Source organism: Orcinus orca, chromosome 5, assembly GCF_937001465.1.
Source record: "Orcinus orca chromosome 5, mOrcOrc1.1, whole genome shotgun sequence".
NCBI lineage: Eukaryota > Metazoa > Chordata > Mammalia > Artiodactyla > Delphinidae > Orcinus > Orcinus orca.
The window spans coordinates 35,865,605-35,889,391 of record NC_064563.1 but is presented as its reverse complement, the minus strand read 5'-3'; the positions used below and the strand labels follow the sequence as shown (position 1 = coordinate 35,889,391).

General features: G+C 39.0%; 1 long non-coding RNA gene across 5 annotated transcripts in view; it reads left to right on the top strand.

The window, feature by feature from the left end:
* Window positions 1-7,464, top strand: part of LOC125964545 (uncharacterized) — a 116,561-nt gene extending 109,097 nt beyond the window's left edge. For 4 of the 5 annotated variants that reach the window (XR_007477660.1, XR_007477662.1, XR_007477661.1 and 1 more), the window contains 2 exons: window positions 773-1,175; window positions 6,885-7,464. This is a non-coding gene — a long non-coding RNA (uncharacterized LOC125964545). Of the gene's footprint in view, window positions 1-772; window positions 1,180-6,884 lie in introns of all 5 variants that reach the window. The other variant, XR_007477659.1, reaches the window with a different exon arrangement.
* Window positions 7,465-23,787: the final 16,323 nt, after the last annotated feature.

Sequence of the window (23,787 nt, the reverse complement as noted above, 5' to 3'; positions counted from 1 at the left end):
TCTTACATATAGTCTGTTGACTGTGAATAAAGACAGTTTTACTTCTTCCTTCTAAACTTTATGCTTTTTACTTATTTTCTTGCTTTAGTGAACAACTAAGACCTTAAGGACAATGTTTAGTAAAAGTTGTGAGAGCAGACATCTTTGCCTTGCTCCCAATCTTGGGGTGGAAGCGTTCGGTATTTCACTATTAGGGAAAACATTAGTTACACATTTTTGTTGACAGCTTTTATTGGATGGGGGAAACTCATTTCTATTCCTGCTTTGACAAGAGTTTTTCTAAACAACTTTACTGAAATATAGTTGGTATACAAAGAAACACGTTTAATGTATAAAATTTGATGAATTTGAACATATGCATACACCTATGAAACCACAATCAAGGTAATAAACATATACGTCACCTCCAAAAGTTATCATGCACATACACTGAATTTTGTTGAATGCCTTTTCTGTGCCTATTGAAAAAAATCTCTAGCAAAAAGCAATGAATCTTATGGACCAACAATGATTCAATTCCTGAAGTAAGGTGAAAGGCCCAACTTCTTTGTGCATTTTCCTGCCTGAACAACAGTAAGATTTTATAAACTAATAAAGAAGAGGAAATGGTCGTTGGGTTGGCAACCAGCAGTCATGGTTATAAGAAGGCCTCTGAACTCAATTTTTGAAGCGTATATTACCAGAAAATTAATAGAATGTCCTGCTACATTTGATGTCTTGTTTCACCTACCCGTCCTGCTCATGGCAGTCTAACTTGTCTTCTTAAATACAGATCTGACCATGCTACAGCTTTGCTCAAAATTTTTTGCTGGTTACCTATCACTACAAAACAAGTTCTGGGACTTCCCTGGTGGAACAGTGGATAAGAATCCACCTTCTAATGCAGTGACATGGGTTCGAGCCCTGGGTCGGGAAGATCCCACATGCTGCAGAGCAACTAAGCCCGTGCCCCACAACTACTGAGTCTGCACTCTAGAGCCTGTGAGCCACAACTACTGAGCCCATGTGCTGCAACTGCTGAAGTCTGCATGCCTAGAGCCCGTGCTCCACAACAAGAGAAGCCACCGTAATGAGAAGCCCACGCACTGCAATAAAGAGTAGTCCCCACTCACCGCAACTAGAGAAAGCCCGTGCACAGCAACGAAGACCCAACACAGCCAAAAATAAATAAATAAGTAAGTAATAAATAAATTTATTTTTTAAAAAAGTTCTGTAGCATGACATCCAAAGCCTTTATGGATTTGGCTCCATGTTGTCTTTTCAGCAGTATCTTTCAGTGTACCTCCTTCTACCTTTGTCACACATCTGCCCTTCCTCTGACATGCTGTGCATCCCTGTGTCTGTTATTGTCAGTAATGCCTCCACATTATCACTCTACAATCCATGCATCTTTCAAAATCCAGCTCAAATGCCACCTCTTCCATGATTCCAGCCACAATTGTTCCCGTTGCAATTGATCTATATTATCTCTGTGCTCTGTTATATCTATAATGCTCTCTTGTTGGATATTTAGTGGCAAATGTGTTTAGATTATGTTTTCCTCAACTGTGTATCACTACATTGGCTCACATAGGGGTGGCAGATAGACAGCTCAGAAGCCACAAGTCCCCATTTGTGAGCCCATGGAAAATATTACTAAATGATTACAGCATGATTTTCCACTAAACCTAAGTGCACTTCAAGGCACCTCAGGACATTATTGTTTTTTTCAAGTATACAATATTGTTAACTGTAATCACCATGCTGTACATTAACCCCCCAGAACTTATTTACCATGTAACTGAAAGTTTACACCTTTTGACCAATATACCCCCATTTCCCCCACCCCCCAACTCCTGGCAACCATCAATCTACTTTTTCTATGAGTTCAGCTTTTTTAGAATCCACATATAAGTATTTATAAGGATACTGTATAAGGATCATACAGTATTTGTTTTTCTCTGTTAGACTTATTTTATTTAGCATAATGATCTCAAGTGTTATTCACATTACAGCAAATGTCAAGGTTTCCTTCTTTTATGACTGAATAATATTCCATCGCATATATATATACACACAGAACATTTTCTTTATGCATCTATCTATCCATTGACAGACAGGTAGTTTCCATTTCTTGGCTATAATTAATGCTGCAATGAACATAGGATTGAAGATATCCCTTCAAGATAGTGATTTCTTTTCCTTCCAATATATACCCAGAAGTCAGATTTCTGGATCATACAGTAGTTATATTTTTAATTTTTTGAGGAAACTTCATACTTTTTTTATAGTAACTGTACCAGTTTACATTCCTATGAGCAGTGCACAGTGATTTCTCCTTATCCTCAACAGCACTTGTTATCTCTTGGCTTTTTGATGATAACCAATCTAACAATTGTGAGGTGATATCTCTTTGTGGTTTTGATTTACATTTCCCTGTGATTAGTGATGTTGAGTACATTTTTATATACCGGCTAGCTGTTAGTGTGTCTTGTTTGGAAAAATGTCCATTCAAGTCTTTGTCCATTTTAAAATCAGATTATTTGTCTCATTGCTATTGAATTGTATGGGTTCCTCATGTAATTATGATATTAACCCCTTCTCAGAGGCTTACAAATATTTTCTCCCATTCTGTAGGTTGCCCTTTCAATTTGTTGATTGTTTCCTTTGCTGTGCAGAAGCTTTTTATAGTTTGATGTAGTCCCACTTGTTGTTTATTGCTTTTGTTACTTGTGGTTTTTGTGTCATATCCAAAAAATCATTGCCAGGGCCAATGCCAAGGAGGCTTTTCTTATGTTTTCTTCCAGGAGTTTTATGGTTTCAGGTCTTAATGTAAGTTTTTAATCCATTTTGAGTTAATATTTCTGAGTTGTGTAAGATACAAATCCAAATTCATTCTTCTCTATATGAATATAATTTCCCCATTGAATATTCTTGGTTTGTCAAATATTAGTTGATGGTATATGTGTGGGTTTATTTCTGGACTCTTGATTCTGTTCGATTGGTCTGGGTGTCTGTTTTTATGCCACTAACTTACTGTTCTTATTACCATAGTTTTGTAATATAGTTTGAAACAGAAAATGTAATGCCTTCAGCTGTGTTCTTCTTTCTCATGATTGTTTTGGCTACTGGGGGACTTTTGTGGTTCCACACAAATTTTAGGATTGAAGTATCTATTTCTGTGAAAAATGTCATTGGAATTTTGATAGGGATTGCATTGAATCTATAGATGTCTTTGGGTAGTGTGGACATTTTATTAATAATAATATTTAATAATATTATTATTCTGATGTATGGGCATAGGGTATTTTTCCATTTACTTGCCTCTTCATCAATTTCTTTCATCAGTGTGTTATAACTTTAGGAGTACAGAGTTTTCACCTCCTTGGTTAAATTTATTCTTGAGTATTTTATTGTTAGATGCTCTTGTAAATGTGGTTTTCCTTATTTCTCTTTCAGATAGTTCTTTGTTAGTGTATAGAAATGGAACTGACTTCTGTATGTTGATTTTCTATACTGTAACTTTACTAGATTCATTTATTAGTTCTAATAGTTTCTTGGTGAAGTCTTAAGGATTTTCTATATGTAAGATTAGGGATATTATTAATTTATTATTAATAACTGCTCCAGGCAGTTATTACCAGTTGATTAAATGAAATCTGCATTCCATCTTTAGCTAAATTTGTGATCTTCATAACAAAAGCTTAATGCTTTGGTTAGTTGAAGTGAATTTCACCACATAGACTCCATTGGTGGTTTCTACCAAGGACTAAATTTATTTGGTAGAGGATAGAAAGTTAGAGGATTATAATGCTATAGCATTATAGCATGTGGCAGAGCTGGCCACATGGAAGAAATCTATTAAGAACAGCAACAAGCTCTTGCTGAAGAGAGGCCAGGCTGTCAGACCAATTTTATTTTCTTCCCAAGAAACCCATCAGAGACCTTTTTATTTTCTTGGTTTAGAATCTAAGAATCAGGTAAAGGACTACATCAACTCTGTGTAAGGCCATACTCTGGGAATCTCATGGGCCAAGGTGAGGAGTGAGAGTGTTTCTGAATGTCACAATCCATTTCATTACTATGAGGCAAACCTTCATCAGACATGGCTATAAGTTTCACCCCTGGGAACAGCAGGTGTCTACAACAAATTGAACTCTTTAAACCATACAGACTGATTAACGTTCAAAAGTCAGTTTGGGAAATGACAGAGTCATCAGGGATTTCTTTGAAACCCCTGATGGGGTTTAGTCTCAAATGTTTATTTCTTTGAAACCATGCTATACTGTCCAATACAATGACCATTAGCCACATTTGGTTATTTAAATTTAAATTAATTAAACTTAAATAAAATTAAAACTTCAGTTCCTCAGTCACACTAGCCACATTTTAAGTGCTCAACTAGCCACATGTGGCTTGCAGCTACCACATTGGACAGAACAGATAAAGAACATTTCTACCATCACAGAAAGTTCTAGTGGACAGCACTGTTTTAAGGCCTCCTGTAACAAACCTGAACTCCTCTGCACTGTAGTTTAGAGGTTTTGCAAAAGTTTTTGCTTGCATGAGCCAGTTATGTTCTTTAGTATTACCATTATTTATATCATGTAACTATTTTATGTTTCTTTCACCCAAATAAATGTTTCTCTCTTCCAAGGCCTTTCTGTTTAATGTCTCATTTGAGAAAAATATCAAGGAAGTTTTATTCCCTATAGTTAGAGACCTGTGTGGTAAGCGAGATTCTATTATTTATCTTCTGTTGTTTCGTTATGGTGGTTAATATCTTCCCTGCTTCCTCTGAATTCTTTTTTGTGACCTGCTAAATTGGCTATGTTCTGCATGGTTGTTTGAATTGAAATTACCTACCATTTTGCCTTTCTAAGGAAGATGTAGTGAATTCAGTCATTAAAGGAAGGGACTTTAGGGGAATAATGTTCCATAAGGCTCCTATCTATTCTGAGACATTTTTATTCTTGCTTCTTCTCCCACGTTAAATCAAAGCTATTGTACAAAGGGAGGTGTATTGAAAATAGGCCACATGATACAATGTGGCTAAAGCTTCCACATTAGTTTTAAATGGGGTTCATTTGAAATGATTTTAATCTTGGTTATGGTGGCTATTCAATCTAATGTTCATTCTTTGTTACAACTCAAAGCCATATGCTTACCTTATTTATTCCTATGAAGATAAGATTAAATGTTTTTTAAAATTTTTAAGTAAGGTAAAATATGAAGAAACAAATAAGATGTATTGTAGTATAAGAGACACAATCTAATCATTTCTATCCCTATGGGCCACAGATTATCATTTTTCCTTGTAATTTCCTACTAAGGCACCTCTTTGAATAAGGTCTGGACTGGCTACTAAGTATTCATGTATTCTGTTTATCCACATGATGCTGAGGCTAAAGACTTGGTATATATTTGGAAAAAATGAACCCAAACTTCCCTTTTCCAGCTTCATTGTTGTCATAACAAGCCATCTTCAGAGACAGCTGTAGTGGGGGGTTAATTACATCCCACTAGGGTTTGAATCCTAGCTCCACCCCTCTTGACTGTGTGGACCATAAAAATTACTGTATATTGTTTCAACTTCTTCATCTTGGAGATGAGTTAGATTTCCAAACTACATCACTGGATTTTCCTGAGGTTTAATAAAAGTCCTTAAAACAGTGCCTTTACCTTTCACTCGGGTTCCAAGCCTAAAAAAATCAATTTTCCATGACTTTAAACCTTAAAAATTCAATTGCTATGGTCTGAATGATTTTGTATCCCCCCTTAAATTCATAGAGCCCTTATGAATGAGATTAATACCCTTATAAAAGAGACCCCAGAGAGAGCTCCCTTGCCCCTTCCACCATGTGAGGACATAACCAGAAGTCGGCCGCCCATAAGCAGACCTTCATCAGAACTCGACTATGCTAGCACTGTGGACTTCCAGCCTTCAGAAATGTGAGAAATAAATTTCAGTAGTTTATAAGCTACCAGTATTAAAGCAGCCAGAACACACTAAGACACCAATTTATGTCCAGTGAAATGCACAGGTCTTAAGTATACAGTTTGATGAGTTTTGACAAATATATACACCATATAACCCATTATCAAGGTGAAAGAGATTTCTATCTCCCTATTAAGTTCCCATAGCCCCTTCCCAATCAATCCCTGCCCCCCACACCCAACACACATGAATTAATCACTATTTTGATTTTATCACCACAGCTTTTGTCTGTTCTAGAATTTCATCTCAATGGAATCAAAGAGTATGTATCCTTTTGTATCAGGCTTTTCTCATTTTCTATGAATTTTGATGAAATATTTCATATTCTTCTGTAATATCCCTTTCATCTACATTTTATATGGATAACCTGTCTTTAACACATTTAAAAATCACTGGTAGGGAGTTTTAATTTTTAAAGTCCAAGAACATGACTTGGTGATTTGGAAATGGCCTTGTAATTCCTAGCTACCTGACCAAGGGAGTTTTGGCAAGTTACTTAAACTCTCTGAACCTCACTTATCACTTTAATGTGACTTCTGTAATACTTACCTCCCATGAATTTTTATTAGGATAAAATGAAATAATGAATGTAGAGTACACACCACTTGTGGGTACTAAAAAATTTCCCAGTTGCCTCCCCTTTTAGGCCAGTTAAGTCTCACAGCAATAACCAACCAGTCATTTTGGCCATTTATATGACTAATCAGGTACCCATCAATTACACTGGATATGTGACTCTGCTTTAATTACTAAGTAGGCTCAAATCAAGGTTGTTTTCTTATATAATTACAACCTTTATTTTTATTTACCCCTTTATAATTTATAGATCATTGTTTCCATATGTTACCTCATTTAATCTTTATTGCATCTGTTATGAAAAATAACTGATATTGTTTTTGTTTTACAGGTAAGGAAACCAAGACTCAATGTGGTTAAGTGACTTGTCCAGAATCATCCAAACAGTTCGTGGGCTTTAACACCAGTCTCTGGATACTAAAGCTTATGCTTTTCATGGAGCAATGCTGTGTCCCCTGGGGTGAAGACAAGAGTGACCCAAGACCCTCAAGTCTAACTGCCATCACGTTGCACTCAGCAGAATTTCCAGAGCAACTTGTGTACCCAGGAGCTGGCCAGGCAGATGTGGGCATTCTCTAAAGCTCTCCATGTGTCTTCTGCCTTCAGCACAGGTGGTGCTTGGCTGTGAATCAACTATGGTCTAATTGTTCCTTTGTTTGTTTATTCATTCATCGACAGGTGTATGTTATTCTGACCATTTATGTGACTATTATATGCCAGAAACTACTCTGGGCACTGGAAGTTCAGCCATATGCAAAATAGACTAAAAAAAAAACCTTGCTCTAATGGAACTTACATTCTAAATGGGGAACATGGGCAGTAAGTGAATGAACAAACATGTCTGTTTATTTACTTATTTAATGTTGAGGAGTAATAAGGTCTTTGAAGAAAAATAAAATTGGGAAGAGGAATCTGGAGGGCATGGTATTTGTTGTTCTAAATAGGGTGGTGAGGTACCTCTTTGTTGATAAGGTGAAGGAGGTGCGAAATGAGCCACACAGATATGGGGTGGGGTTGGAGTTTGGGGTGTTCCTGGAAAAGGGAAGAGCAAGTCCAAAAGCACCATGGCAGGAGGGTACTTGGTATCTTCTAGGAACAGTCAGGAAGAGAGTGAGCCTGGAGCAGAGTGAGCCAGGGGCAGAGGGGTAAGAGAAAAGTAATAGGGTGCCAATCATGATGGGTCTTATTTGACATTTTAAGGATTGGGGCATTTATTCTGAATGAGATGCAAAGTCAGTAGATGATTCCAATCTGAGGAAGCACATGATTTGACTTATATTCTTAAAGGATTATTATGGTTCCTGGGGTGAGAACATACCACAGGAGAGAAAGGATGGAGGCAGGGAGACCTGTTAGGAGGCTGTGGCAACAATCCAGATGAGAGATGATGTTGGCTTGGATGGAATTAGCAGTGGTGGAGGTCGTGAGAATGGTTAGATTCCGGATATGATTTGAGGCTAGAGCCATCAGGATTTGCTGATGGGTTGGCTGTGGTTTGTGAAAGTGAGGTCAAGGTGATGTCAAGGTTTTTGTCCTGAGCCGTTGGAAGGGTAGAATTTCTATCACCTAAAGTGGAGAAGGCCGGGAGAGGAACAGGTTTGGGGAGGGATATCAGAAGTCTGTTTTTTGGAGAAGCTGAACTTGAGATGCCTGTTAGACATCAAGTGGAGATGCTGGGTAGCAGATGGATATGAGTCTAGAGTGTAGGGACAAGATCTGGGCTGAAGATACAAATTTGGGACTTGTGAGAAAAGAGGAAAGATTCAAAGCTAGAGGCTAGATGAGTTACTGGAGGGTGAGGGAGTGTAGACAGAAAAAAGAAGTTCAGTTTGAATTTCCTTGTAACTTTGATGAAAATGTGAGTTAAAATGAAAACTGTCTCTCAATTACAGAAAGGTTATTGGAAAGTTTTTATCCCTTATTACTATTTTATATTTTCATGACATTTCTCACTTATTCCTCACCCACCCTTTTCCTTACTAAAGAGGTTCTTACTAATTTTATCTTTATGAAAACCAGCCCTGCAGGCCACTTGCTCTGGTTCCCTCTCAGATTAATGGGCCCTGAAGTTACTATTGGTCTCTTTTTTTTTTTTTTTTTTTGTGGTACGCGAGCCTCTCACTGTTGTGGCCTCTCCCATTGCAGAGCACAGACTCCGGACGCGCAGGCTCAGCGGCCATGGCTCACGGGCCCAGCTGCTCCGCGGCATGTGGGATCTTCCCGGACCGGGGCACGAACCCGCGTCCCCTTCATCTGCAGGCGGACTCTTAACAACTGCGCCACCAGGGAAGCCCTATTGGTCTCTTTTTGAAACTGCTCTCCACTCTTTTCAACTCTTTGGAAATTAAAGGAAGCCAAGGAGGCACAAAAATAACTACTATATTTTCTGTGGGCTCAAGGGCCTTATCAAACTAAAACAGAGTTTTAGTTTAAAAAACATTGTCTTCCTATAAGAAATAAAGATAGGAAACATTCCAGCTGTTTTGTTTTCATCCATGACCTTGAGAATTGCCTTCGTTTTCCAAATGGAGGAACAAAATCTTATTTCATTGAAATGTGGATGGGCAGAAATAATCCTTTCACTACTCTGGATGTTATATAACGTTTAGATTGTTTGCAAAAGTCACTCTGAGTAATCTAAAGATGAAATGAAAGATAAAATATCAGGAAAGGTTTTGTTACAGTTACTATGGCTGCAAAACAAATTACCCTAAAACTGAGTGGAATAAAGCAGACATTTATTATGCTCTCAAATTCTGTGGGTAACAAATTTGGACAGGGCACAGCAGGGCTGGCTTCCTCTTCCCTGATGCCTGGGGCATCAGGTAGAAGATGTGAAGCTGGGAGCAGGAATCATCTGAAGGCTCATGCACTCAACTAGCAGCTGGTACTAGGTGCCATTTGGGGCCACAGTTTCTCTCCATTCAGGCTTCTCCATGTGGTCTCTCTGCATGGACTAGTTTGGACTTATTTGCAGCATGGTGGCTGCATGGTGGGTTCCAGGGGCGAGTTTCCTGAAATAGAAGCCAGGTGGACGCTGTCTCCTTTGTCTGGCTTAACCTCAGAAGTCACATGCTTCACTTCTGCCATAGTCTCTTTGTAGGGGCAGTCTCAAGCTCACCCAGGTTCAGAGCAAGGAATACAGGTCCTGCCTCTCAGTGGGGAGAGTGTCAATCACATTGCAAGAGGAGCATATGGAATGGGATATATAAATTGGTGCACATCCATCTTTGAGAAAATACAATCTGCTAAAGATTTAGTGACTATCAGGAACATAAGCTATTAAATTCAAAGAGTTTTTGAGGAGGGAAGTAGAGAAGAGATAAACACCTCTGAGAAGAGATTGAAGGTTGAGGTAAGGACTTCCGTCACTAATTTTAGGAATGCTTTTTTTTCCTTCCTACTTTGCAGACCATGAAAATGTTGCTTCAGGAAAAGGTCTGTATCTGTATCTCAGGTTCACAGTCTCGTTAAGGCAGTATTTGTACAGTTTGCTGGATGACTTCTCAGAAGGGCACAAGGAAGTGACATATGGTGAAGATGCAAACAATTACTGAAGGCCCTTGGGAGTTTGCAGACATCACCCATATAAGAGAGAAGCTTTCCTATGAAGCTGTTCCCCTCCCTGACAAGAGGGCATTGAATTCCCTGATCCACTCTGTTCTTAACTTCCACCAATTTCCCTCCAGACGTGTGCAAAAAGAATCAGGCTAAATCATACCCTTTACCTCTGAAGATTTAAATCTGGGGCAAAGCTCTTCTTTCCCCACATACTAAGTCAGCACCATGGACCAATTTTTAGAAGAAATTATTGTCTTTGTCCAGGTTAGAGGGTAGATTAGAAAGATTCACAACCTCTAGATAAAGACTGGGAGGGAAATGAAAGAAATCCTTGGTGTTACGGAAGCTCATGGTAAAGCGAATGCAAATATGTGGGCAAATTTGGCGAGTTATTTGGGATGATTTCAGATTTCCAAGCAGTGCGTATGCTATGGGGACAAACATCAGGGTGACGTTTCCTGGCTTTGCTCATATATGGTCCAATCAGAGGAAGTTCTAGGCTCCCCATCAGCACTCATTAGCAAGGTGACACAAAGCAGGAAGAAAGCTTTTTTTTTTTTTTTTTTTTTTTTGCGGTACGCGGGCCTCTCACTGTTGTGGCCTCTCCCGTTGCAGAGCACAGGCTCCGGACGCGCAGGCTCAGCAGCCATGGCTCACGGGCCCAGCCACTCCGCGGCACGTGGGATCCTCCTGGACTGGGGCACGAACCCGCGTCCCCTGCACCGGCAGGAGAACTCCCAACCACCGCGCCACCAGGGAAGCCCAGGAAGAAAGCTTTTTAAAAAATAAAAAGCATTTAGGTCATAAAATATTAGAATTGATTTCAAATCTTAATACAGTTTAAATGGACCAGATTTTTGCAGTTTTCAAAGTATCAGACAGCTGATACTGAACTTTATTGATTAGTTCTATTTTAATTAGCCTTTGACTATTGGGACCGCAGGATGTTGGGCTATGAGAGTCCTACAAATGTTGGGGTTTGGCTGCATGGGTGCTTCAGAAGCAGAGGCATACAGGGGAATAGTGGGTGCTATGAGAGCATTGCAGGGTCCAGGTGGACTTGGTAAAGGCCAGGAAGTGTTTGGAAGTCAAGGGAAAGTGAGGGAACCAAGAATAGAGAAGTTAGTTTCCCAGGAATGGGTAATTTCATGCAGGCACCGTGGAAAGGATTTGTAAGGATGGTAGCAGTGGGAGATTGGATTAAGGATGAAGAAGCCCAGACCAGTTCTGAGATAAATTTGAGAAAGAAAAGGTGACCTGGGTGCGTGGGGTACTTCCATTTTGCCTTCTGGGAGATAACATGAAATTTGGGTAATTTAATCTTTCAAAAAAATAATTTATGTAGTAGGATAAGTCTCTGCCTTATGTGGTAGAGACTTCTAATGCTCACCCTATCCTGTTTGCCTCTCTTCTTGGCCCACAGAAGCTACTCTTGTACATCTGTCTTCTATTTGGATGGGGCCATGTAACTAGTCTGACCTGTGGGCTATGGGCACAGGTCATGTGAACCAAAGTATCTAATTACTGCTGTGTAAGACCCTCCACTTCTCTCTTACCTCTGCCTGCAGAACCTGAAATATTCCAGATGATGGAGCCTTCACTATTCTGGTTCTGGAATGATGGCAATGTGGACAAGAGACGCCCCACCCATAACCCCACTGATGTAAAATGGACATGTTGCATGAGCAAAGAAATAATTGTGTTAAACTACTGAGATGTGGGGTTATTACCTCAGCATAATCTAATTGGTCATGAATGACACAAGTCAGATGTGCAAATGCTATAGTATTATTTTCTATAATTTATTTCATTTTGCTGTCAAGTCTACATCTTGCTGGAGGCTGACAAGGGAACTTAAGCATGCCAATTAATGGTAATAGTCTCATTTTTGGAATTTATACATATCTATGTGTGTGTGTGTGTGTGTGTGTATGTATTGTTTTTTGTTTTGCTTTGTTTTTCCCCCAAACTCAAGTTCATAGAGTTTTTTTTTTTTCTCAGCCAACATGGTATCTAGACATGAGGGTAGCTCATTTGTCTTCATGGCAGAAGGGAGGAGAGAGATTTATGCTCTTCCTGGACCCTGGATACCATGCTGACTTTGCTGCAGAAGTTTATGGCTAGGATTGCATCTGACTCCATTTTTCCCAGGTTTTCCTAGGCTTGGCAGGTCCTCAGGTCTTGGCTAAGTCCCATCTAGTAGCCCTGCCCAGGATGTCCAACCCCTGGTCCAGCCTCTATTATAGAGTTACCTTTCCATGGAAGTACGATGGAGAATTGAGAGTCCTTACCCTCAGCTACATTTTTGGGTCCTCACATTGGCCTACAGGCCTGTCTGAATCACTTTTTTACTGCCTCCTCTTTATTTATCTTAGGTTTCTATCCTTTCACTGTCTGTCCCCACTGCCTGAGCTAAGGATCAGTGAGACAGGAGTGCTTGGGCCCTTAGGGACCAGACAAATTCTTCCTCCTACACTCTCCCCTGCCCCCAGTCTGCTTTTCCCCTCCAGATAGGATATGACCTGCCCTTTCTTTCTAGTGGGGATTTCCTCTAAGTCACTTCCTTCTTCTCTTCTGTAGACATCTTTGTTCTACATGGCCCTGCCTCCTTCATTAAGGCATTAAGTCTTGTGGCTTGGCCTTAATGGCAAACATGATTTATGGGGAGAATAAAAAAAACTTAGGTTCACAATTTTCAAGATAATTACATTAGCATTTATAAAGCACTTCCTCCTTGGAAATTCTGCCTACTGTCCTGACATTTTTGGCATTTGCTGACTCACTTGGAGGAGAGTCCAGCAGCCTCCAGTGTGTGGTAAGGGGTGTGAACAGCCCTGGTGTCAACCTTCTTGGTTCAAGTTGGTTGACTGACAAAGGGAGCTTCTTCCATTCTGTGGAATACTATATATAAAATATTTGCCTGCTGCAAAATAAACTGAGTTTAACCTCCAATTCCCATAGAAACCCTAAGGGAAAGACAATCTTTTCTTTTCAGTCTGCCAGCTACCTTGTTTTCCTAAACTCCATACTTTAATTTCCTTTAGGGTCTTACTCAGATAGTCATGGCTTATTTCAAGACTAGCAAGGATCAAATGAATAAATGCAGACTTCATTTTTTTACCTTGCTTTTTGTCATATCTTTAGTTGGTACATGGACGTCTTCAGTGAATTTTACCTTATTAAGAGAAATTCCCATTTTTGTACAGAGTATCTTGTCTAATTTTGCACCTCTCTTATGGGATGTCCACTGTAAATATGATACCAATAGATCATTTTAAGCTGAACCTCAGGGAGTCTTGCTGCTTTTGAGCCTTGAGAATGGTTTATCCTGGAGACTCTTGATTATTCTTCATGAAAAATAATGATTACCCAAGAGCTTTCTCATTTTTTTTTTAGTTTGTTGCTGAATATTTTTAGCCATGCATGATCTTGTATTTGTTGAATTCATGATACTCTGTCTTTTATCTCCCCATCAAACAATCAAATCATGCTTCAGGAATATGCCATCTGTCTTCCTTGCTGAAAGTTTGTGCTAGATAAAATCACTACATTTCTCTCTGGTGACAGGGACCATACAGAGGAAACTCTCCTTTCCTCTTTAGTTGACGCAAGATGTTGGGAGCATGTTCATGAGCAGATGTATAGCATTTTGACAAAAGAAGCATTTCTGAAAGTTGCCTTTTGGTTTCAAATCCTATGACCTTATTTGTGTTGGACAGCTTTGTGCATTACTTAAAAAAATTTGTCAGTTCTACTTCTTACTTGAGCTACTTCTATTGCAGCTAGTTCCTGTAGACTTTAATCTGTTTCATGCAGGGCTTCTGGGCTCATGCAATGGTCATGCACCTCTAGTTTCTTGCCCTATGACTTCTCTGATACCACATCATGGGATACTGCTCTGTACATACAAATATACAACCCCAAAATTCAGAGGAATAAACTCTTACTTGAGCCACCCTTGACCAATGGGAGAGAAGAGCAGGTATATCCCTCTGTTTCATCTTTTATCCCCAGGACACTTCTGAAATAAGGCTCCTTGGAAGGTCATGGTGGATCAAGTACTGGCTGCTCATAGTAAAGGCCAAGTCAATAACAGAAGGCTTTGCTTTCTTTCTGTTTTGCTTTTCCTGTCCTGCAGTCTTGTTCCCTAGGAACCATATTCCAAAATAACCTACCTACAAGGAAGTTTTTGCCTCAGGTTCTGCTTTGGGAGGGAAACAAGGCTAAGATAATATCTTCTTTATAAAATAGGAGCTAGTATTTTCTCATTAAAGCCTACTAATAGAGAGTCAAACATATAGAGAAGAAGCATTTAAGAGTTTGGTGAATGTGTATGTATGCATGCATATGCCAGAGTGTGAAACTGCATTCCAAAGCCAGCTGTATTAGTTATTTGGTTTTCCACACAAAGAGATAGATAAGTGGGTTATCCAAAAATCTTTTATATTTAAAATTAAGATGTACACATCCCCCCCATTTACTAATAGTCAAAACTCATATTTCCTTTTCTATTCCTGGCTTCAAGTTCCTTCCAACTTGATACTTCTTTTATAACTTAAGATCCTGTAGTATAATCTTAAGGAAGAGATCTTAGAGAATCTACAAAGCAGATAACACACTTAACTGTAAAAGTTAAATTGGAATTATCTGCTGCTTGGGATAATACACATTTTATTCCTATTAATATGAATAATAAGGATTGACTGAATTGGTACTGGTGATAGAGAATATGATTTTCTTTTATTTAAAACTGGAAACCTGTTTAATTGGAAGTTCCTAATGGATTCATTGTCAAAATAGCTAATAGAAGGATGTTTAAGGGGTTAAAAGGAAAGGGGGTTAGAAGAACACCTTCTTAAGTAAAGCTAGGCCCATTCCAAATTCTAGAGCCTCATGACTGTGGAGGGGGAATCCTGAAAAACATTTACATAATCAATGTCTTGAGAAGGAAATTGTTTCTCTGCTGTGATATTGTGATTTATAATAAATATATATTTGGCCTTCATCCCATTCCTAGCATGGAGCTCCTAAAACCCTTGGAACTTACTAAGTGAAGAGAGAGAAAATTATGTTATGTTAATGATGTGACATTTGGAAAACCCCTAGGTGACCTAAGGATGGGGGCTTGTTGCCAGGGGAAACAATCTTGTGATTAGAGGGCTGGAACTTTCAGTCCCACTACCCACCCCCATATCCTCACCTCTGGGGAGGGGAGGGGGACTGGATATTGAATTCAATCACCAATGGCCAATGATTTAACCAACCATGCCTATGTAATGAAGTCCCCATAAAAACCCTAAAGGATGGGGTTCAGAGAGCTTCCTGATTGGTAAACACATGGAAGTGCTGGAATAGTGGTGCCCCCAAGAGAGAGCATGGAAGCCCTGAACCCCTTCCCATGTACTTTGCCTATGTTCTTCATCTGGCTGTTCATCTGTATCCTTTAAAATATCCTTTATAATAAACTGGTAAAATAAGTAAATTTCTGAGTCCTATGAACTGATCGATCAAATTACTTGAACCCAAAGAGGGGGTGATGGAAACCTCTTATCTAGTGGGCCAGAGGCCCAGGTGACAGCCTGGACTTGCCATTGGCATCTGAGGTTAGGGGAGGGAGGTGCAGTCTCATAGGACTAAGCCCTTAACCTGGGGGATCTGACACTATGTCCAGGTAGATAGTGTCAGAATTGAGTTAAATTGTAGGACACCCAGTCAGTGTCTGCTGAGAATTGCTCGGTGGTGTTTGAAAGAACACACATTGGACCAGCCCAATGGAATAGGAAAATAGAATCCTATAAAAATCTCAAAGGAACAGGTATGTTATAAGAGAGTTTTGGGGGAGGGGATCCCTAAAAATTTGCTGTCTTCTAGGGTTGCTGAGGCTGGGGTTCTAGTCACTTGATAGCATGCTTCAAGTGATTTTTGTCCTATTATTGCTCATTTCTGAGTAACTGGTAGATATCATGTGGTTCTGCTTTCTTTTTCCTTTGCTAGGACAGGCAAAAGTAAGAGAAAACCTGGACTCACCCTCTTTCTTGTGGTTGCATTATATGGGTAATTAGTAATTGTGGAATCTCTTTAATATTTTTTTAAAATAAATTTATTTATTTTATTTTATTTATATTGGGCTGTGTTGGGTCTTCGTTGCTGTGTGGGGGCTTTCTCTAGTTGTGGCGAGTGGGGGCTACTCTTTGTTGTGGTGCACGGGTTTCTCATTGCAGTGGCTTCTCTTTGTTGCGGAGCATGGGCTCTAGGCACGCGGGCTTCAGCAGTTGTGGCACGTGGGCTCTAGAGCGCAGGCTCAGTAGCTGTGGCGTGTGGGCTTGGTTGTTCCTTGGCATGTGGGATCTTCCCGGACCAGGGCTCGAACCCATGTCCCCTGCATTGGGAGGAGGATTCTTAACCACTGCACCACCAGGGAAGTCCCTCTTTAATCTTCTGTTCAAGTTTGATAATTTTATTTGCTTTGGTGAATCATAAGCAGCCATGATTGCACATGTTCCCTTTTGCAATCTTTCAACAATATACCAGTTGAATAAAGAATTTCAGAAGTTGATTGTAGTAATTAAAACTATTTTGGTTGCAAATGACAGAAAGCCAAGTGATAGTTGTTGAAGCAAGTATGTTGTGGTGTCTCACAGATCTCAAGGGCAGGCCTCTCTCTTAACATTTTTCACGTTGATGTCTTTATTTTTCTACCTCATTTCCCTCTTCCTCACTCCTTCAGCTGGCTTGCTGTGCTTGCATGGGAAGAAAACATGGCGGTCAACAGGACCTACCTGACCTTTTCATTTAAAGCTTCAGTCACCTGGGAAGAGATGGACTCTCTTCATTTCAGTTACAAAATCCTGGCAAAGGACTTGGAATGGCCCAGCTTGGATCAAATGCTCACTCTGGAACCAATCTGCTTGCTAGGTCACGTTCTGGAAGGTGATTGGCCCAGATGTCTTCTCCTGGACCAGCTAACTATGGCCACGGTACATTTTGTACAAGATGTTTGGTCCAGAGGTTACTATGTTGATAAAACAGGGAAGAAGAGGCTATTTTCAGAAGAAAGCAGGGGAGCGGTAGAGGTGGCTCCATGTAGTTGAAGTAATAATTATTCATTACACTGACCCCTTAGCATCAATTTAAGGAAAATTTCACATAAAATACCAAATCGTTTTTGGTGCTGGCAATATTAAATGGTTCCTTGAGAAAAACATGGATGTTTTAAAAATATGTAGTTCCTACTTATGACATGGATAAAGATAATGTAATAATTCAGTCATAATATCTAGTTTATTAAAAATATGTAAATATTGGAATGTTGATGGAGTATTGGAATGCAATGAAAATGAAATATAAAATCATTATAATATGGCTTAGTTCCCCCAGCTACTGAAATGTTCCTTCAATTGAATGTGTATTTAGTTTTATTTGTTGTTATTTGTTAATTGTGTAAATAATAAGTGATTAAGCAGTCTAGCTCTGGGGGTAATTTGCTTGGTTTGGTATTTTTCTTTGCCACTTACTAGCTGTATGGCTTTGGAAAAATTACATAATCTCCCTATGCCTCAGATTATTCACCTGTAAAGTGGGAGCAATAATTGTGACCTTTTCATAGGTTGTTATGACTATAAAATTAGTTATACGTGCAGAGTGCTTAGAACATGTGCCTGGCATGTAGTCAGCATTCAGTTAATGTTCACTATTAATATTAGAATACTCTTTGAGAATTATTAATTTCTTCAAGACTATAAGAGATTGATACAAATGGACTTTCTTGCATACTTTTTTGAATTTCATTGAAATGATAAAATGGACTCTTTGCAGAAAGTTCGTGAGCTCTATCTTTCAGAAAAATACAAAGTAGGGGTCAGTGGTCATGCTTTGAAGACTTGAGACATATTCTGCACTAGGTGTCCATTAAGACTTTTCACAAATGTTTCATTTCATAGATGTTCCAGCACCCTCTCCTCTGAGCACAAGGTAGTATTTTATTTTCCACTTACTGGAAGTTAAGTGACCTGCTCTGGCAATGATTTCTTGGCGTAGAAACTTTGAGTCAGGGTGCATGTTGCCTCACTTCCTTTTCCTTCTAGCATGACAACTGGCAACTTCTAAGATGAGAGCTTCTCCATTAGCCTGAATCCCTGATTGACAACTCACAATGGACATGTAGTATGAACAACAAAGAAATTTTTGTTATGTTAAACAACTGAAATTTTGCTATTTAGATTCCAGTGCAGCTCAAGACCTCCAAATAAGGCGTCTGAAAAGGAGGGTATATCCAGGCATTAGGTCTGGCTGGGCTGCTTCTCCTTTGGCTATATTTCATTCAGGAATGAACATCTGCATAATTAGGATATCAATTTCAAATAACATCACATTACTAAGAACAGATGTTTTACTGCAGGACAAAAACACCCACATTTTGTGCAATGATGCTGTTATTATTTAAAACTCTGGCATCAGTTGAAAATGTATATTAAAGTAATAAATTTCTAACCCAGCCTCACAAAAGCAGAGCTCATTTTTAAGGCTGCCATCTCTTTTTGCTTGGTAAAGCCCATACATCCATCATTCCAACACTTCCAAATACTGGTATTGATAAAGTGTCTTTCATTGTTCCGTGTAGTTTTAACTATCCATTTCATCTATTTCTTTTACTGCTGTAATTTATAAATGACCTGATATTTTCTATCCAAAAATTCTTTCAAATTAAGTCATTTGGTGTTTTCTTATCCATCTTGAATCTGAAGAAGCACAGTTTATTTGGCCCTTTAAAATAGTGTTTCCTGTTATTCCTGGGCTAGAAATTAGCATACAGTTGGGTAAAGAACCAGATTCAACTAGTGGAGATTTTGTTTTGCTGATGCTGGAGTTCTACTGTACATTTCCTCCACATTCAACTGGCCAACAAAATCATTTTCGTGTTTTCCCTCAGGAATGTCTCTCCTTTTTATTTTTTTTAATGAAAAGACACTTCATTTATTAAGACTCTATTATCTAATAATCTTAACTGTATTTTTCTTTAACATAGAATAGGCTGTTCTTATTATTTGCTTTTTTTAACTAAAAAAAAATTTTAAATCTTTATTGGAGTATAATTTCTTTACAACGGTGTGTTAATTTCTGCTGTATAACAAAGTGAAACAGCTATACATATACATACTTCCCCACCTCTTCCCTCTTGTGTCTCCCTCCCACCATCCCTATCCCACCCCTCTAGGTGGTCACAAAGCACCGAGATGATCTCCCGGTGCTATGCAGCTGCTTCCCACTAGCTATCTATTTTACGTTTGGTAGTGTATATATGTACATGCCACTCTCTCACTTTGTCCCAGCTTACCCTTCCCCCTCCCCATATCCTCAAGTCCATTCCCTAGTAGGTCTACATCTTTATTCCCATCTGGCCCCTAGGTTCTTCATGACCAATTTTTTTTTTTTTTAGATTACATACATATGTGTTAGCATACAGTATTTGTTTTTCTCTTTCTGACTTACTTCAGTCTGTATGATGATCTCTAGGTCCATCCACCTCACTACAAATAACTCAATTTCATCCCCTTTTATGGATGAGTAATATTCCATTGTACATATGTGCCACATCTTCTTTATCCATTCATCTGTTGATGGACACTTCGGTTACTTCCATGTCCTGGCTATTGTAAATAGAGCTGCAATGAACATTTTGGTACATGACTCTTTTTCAATTATGGTTTTCTCAGGGTATATGCCCAGTAGTGGGATTGCTAGCTCGTATGGTAGTTCTATTTTTAGTTTCCTAAGGAACGTCCATACTGTTCTCCATAGCATCTGTATCAATTTACATTCCCACCAACAGTGCAAGAGTGTTCCCTTTTCTCCACACCCTCTCCAGCATTTATTGTTCCTAGATTTTTTGATGATGGCCATTCTGACTGGTGTGAGATGATATCTCATTGTAGTTTTTTTTAATATCGTTATTGGAGTATAATTGCTTTACAATGGTGTGCTAGTTTCTGCTTTATAACAAAGTGAATCAGTTATACATATACATATGTTCCCATATCTCTTCCCTCTTGCATCTCCCTCCCTCCCACCCTCCCTATCCCACACCTCCAGGTGGTCACAAAGCACCGAGCTGATCTCCCTGTGCTATGCGGCTGCTTCCCAGTAGCTATCTATTTTACGTTTGGTAGTGTATATATGTCCATTCCACTCTCTCGCTTTGTCACAGCTCACCCTTCCCCCTCCCCATATCCTCAAGTCCATTCTCTAGTAGGTCTGTGTCTTTATTCCTGTCTTACCCCTAGGTTCTTCATGACATTTTTCCCCCCTTAAATTCCATATATATGTGTTAGCATACGATATTTGTCTTTCTCGTTCTGACTTACTTCACTCTGTATGACAGACTCTAGGTCCATCCACCTCATTACAAATAGCTCAATATGTTTTGTTTTGTTTTATTTCCGATATGCGGGCCTCTCACTGTTGTGGCCTCTCCCGTTGCAGAGCACAGGCTCCGGAGGTGCAGGCTCAGCGGCCATGGCTCACGGGCCCAGCCGCTCTGCGGCATGTGGGATCTTCCAGGATCGGGGCACGAACCCGTGTCCCCTGCATTGGCAGGCGGACTCTCAACCACTGTGCCACCAGGGAAGCCCTCAACTTCGTTTTTTTTATGGCTGAGTAATATTCCATTGTATATGTGTGCCACATCTTCTTTATCCATTCATCCGATAATGGACACTTAGGTTGTTTCCATCTCCGGGCTATTGTAAATAGAGCTGCAATGAACATTTTGGTACATGACTCTTTTTGAATTTTGGTTTTCTCAGGGTATATGCCCAATAGTGGGATTGCTGGGTCATATGGTAGTTCTATTTGTAGTTTTGAAAGCAACCTCCATACTGTACTCCATAGTGACTGTACCAATTCACATTCCCACCAGCAGTGCAAGAGTGTTCCCTTTTCTCCACACCCTCTCCAGCATTTATTGTTTCTAGATTTTTTGATGATGGCCATTCTGACTGGTGTGAGATGATATCTCATTGTAGTTTTGTTTTGCATTTCTCTAATGATTAATGATGTTGAGCATTCTTTCATGTGTTTGCTGGCAGTCTGTATATCTTCTTTGGAGAAATGTCTATTTAGGTCTTCTGCCCATTTTTGGATTGGGTTGTTTGTTTATTTGTTATTGAACTGCATGAGTTGCTTATAAATTTTGGAGATTAATCCTTTGTCTGTTGCTTCATTTGCAAATATTTTCTCACATTCTGAGGATTGTCTTTTGGTCGTGTTTATGGTTTCCTTTGCTTTGCAAAAGCTTTGAAGTTTCATTAGGTCCCATTTGTTTATTTTTGTTTTTATTTCCATTTCTCTGGGAGGTGGGTCAAAAAGGATCTTGCTGTGATTTATGTCATAGAGTGTTCTGCCTATGTTTTCCTCTAAGAGTTTGATAGTGTCTGGCCTTACATTTAGGTCTTTAATCCATTTTCAGCTTATTTTTGTGTATGGTGTTAGGGAGTGATCTAATCTCATACTTTTACATGTAGCTGTCCAGTTTTCCCAGCACCACTTATTGAAGAGGCTGTCCTTTCTTCACTGTACATTCCTGCCTCCTTTATCAAAGATAAGGTGACCATATGTGCGTGGGTTTATCTCTGGGCTTTCTATCCTGTTCCATTGTTCTATCTTTCTGTTTTTGTGGCAGTACCATACTCTCTTGATTACTGTAGCTTTGTAGTATAGTCTGATGTCTGGGAGCCTGATTCCTCCAGTTTCATTTTTCATTCTCAATATTGCTTTAGCTATTTGGGGTCTTTTGTGTTTCTATACAAATTGTGAAATTTTTTGTTCTAGTTCTGTGAAAAATGCCAGTGGTAGTTTGATAGGGATTGCATTGAATCTGTAGATTGCTTTGGGTAGCAGAGTCCTTTTCACAACGTTGATTCTTCCAATCTAACAACATGCTATATCTCTCCATCTATTTGTATCATCTTTAATTTCTTTCATCAGTGTATTATAATTTTCTGCATACAGGTCTTTTGTCTCCTTAGGTAGGTTATTTTATTCTTTTTGTTGCAATGGTAAATGGGAGTGTTTTCTTGATTTCACTGTCAGATTTTTCATCATTAGTGTATAGGAATGCCAGAGATTTCTGTGCATTTATTTTGTATCCTGCTACTTCACCAAATTCATTGATTAGTTCTGGTAGTTTTCTGGTAGCATCTTTAAGATTCTCTATGTATTGTATCATGTCATCTGCAAACAGTGACAGCTTTACTTCTTCTTTTCTGATTTAGATTCCTTTTCGTCTCTGATTGCTGTGGCTAAAACCTCCAAAACTACGTCGAATAATAGTGGTGAGAGTGGGCAACCTTGTCTTGTTCCTGATCTTAGTGGAAATGCTTTCAGTTTTTCACCATGGAGCATGATGTTGGCTGTGGGTTTGTCATATACGGCCTTTATTATGTTGAGGAAAGTTCCCTCTATGCCTACTTTCTGCAGGGTTTTTATCATAAATGGGTGTTGAATTTTGTCAAAAGCTTTCTCTGCATCTATTGAGATGATCATATGGTTTTTCTCCTTCAATTTGTTAATATGATATATCACGTTGATTGATTTGCGTATATTGAAGAATCCTTGCATTCCTGGAATAAACCCCACTTGATCATGGTGTATGATCCTTTTAATGTGCTGTTGGATTCTGTTTGGTAGTATTTTGTTGAGGATTTTTGCATCTATGTTCATCAGTGATATTGGCCTGTAGTTTTCTTTCTTTGTGACATTCTTGCCTGGTTTTGGTATCAAGGTGATGGTGGCCTCGTAGAATGAAATTGGGAGTGTTCCTCCCTCTGCTATATTTTGGAAGAGTTTGACAAGGATAGGTGTTAGCTCTTCGCTAAATGTTTGATGGACTTCACCTGTGAAGCCATCTGGTCCTGGGCTTTTGTTTGTTGGAAGATTTTTAATCACAGTTTCAATTTCAGTGCTTGTGATTGGTCTGTTCATATTTTCTATTTCTTCCTGATTCAGTCTTGGCAGGTTGTGCTTTTCTAAGTATTTGTCCATTTCTTCCAGGTTGTCCATTTGATTGGCATAGAGTTCCTTGTAGTAATGTCTCATGATCTTTGGTATTTCTGCAGTGTCAGTTGTTACTTCTCCTTTTTCATTTCTAATTCTATTGATTTGAGTTTTCTCCCTTTTTGTCTTGATGAGTCTGGCTAATGTTTTATCAATTTTGTTTATCTTCTCAAAGAACCAGATTTTAGTTTTATTGATCTTTGCTATCGTTTCCTTCATTTCTTTTTCATTTATTTCTGATCTGATGTTTATGATTTCTTTCCTTCTGCTAACTTTGGGGTTTTTTCATCTTCTTTCTCTAATTGCTTTAGGTGCAAGATTAGGTTGTTTTTCGAGATATTTCCTGTTTCTTATGGTAGGATTGTATTGCTATAAACTTCCCTCTTAGAACTGCTTTTGCTGCAACCCATAGGTTTTGGGTCGTCATGTCTCCATTTTCATTTGTTTCTAGGTATTTTTTAACTTCCTCTTTGATTTCTTCAGTGATCACTTTGTTATTAAGTAGTGTATTGTTTAGCCTCCATGTGTTTGTATTTTTTACAGGTCTTTTCCTGTAATTTATATCTAGTCTCATAGCGCTGTGGTCGGAAAGGATAGTTGATACAATTTCAATTTTCTTAAAT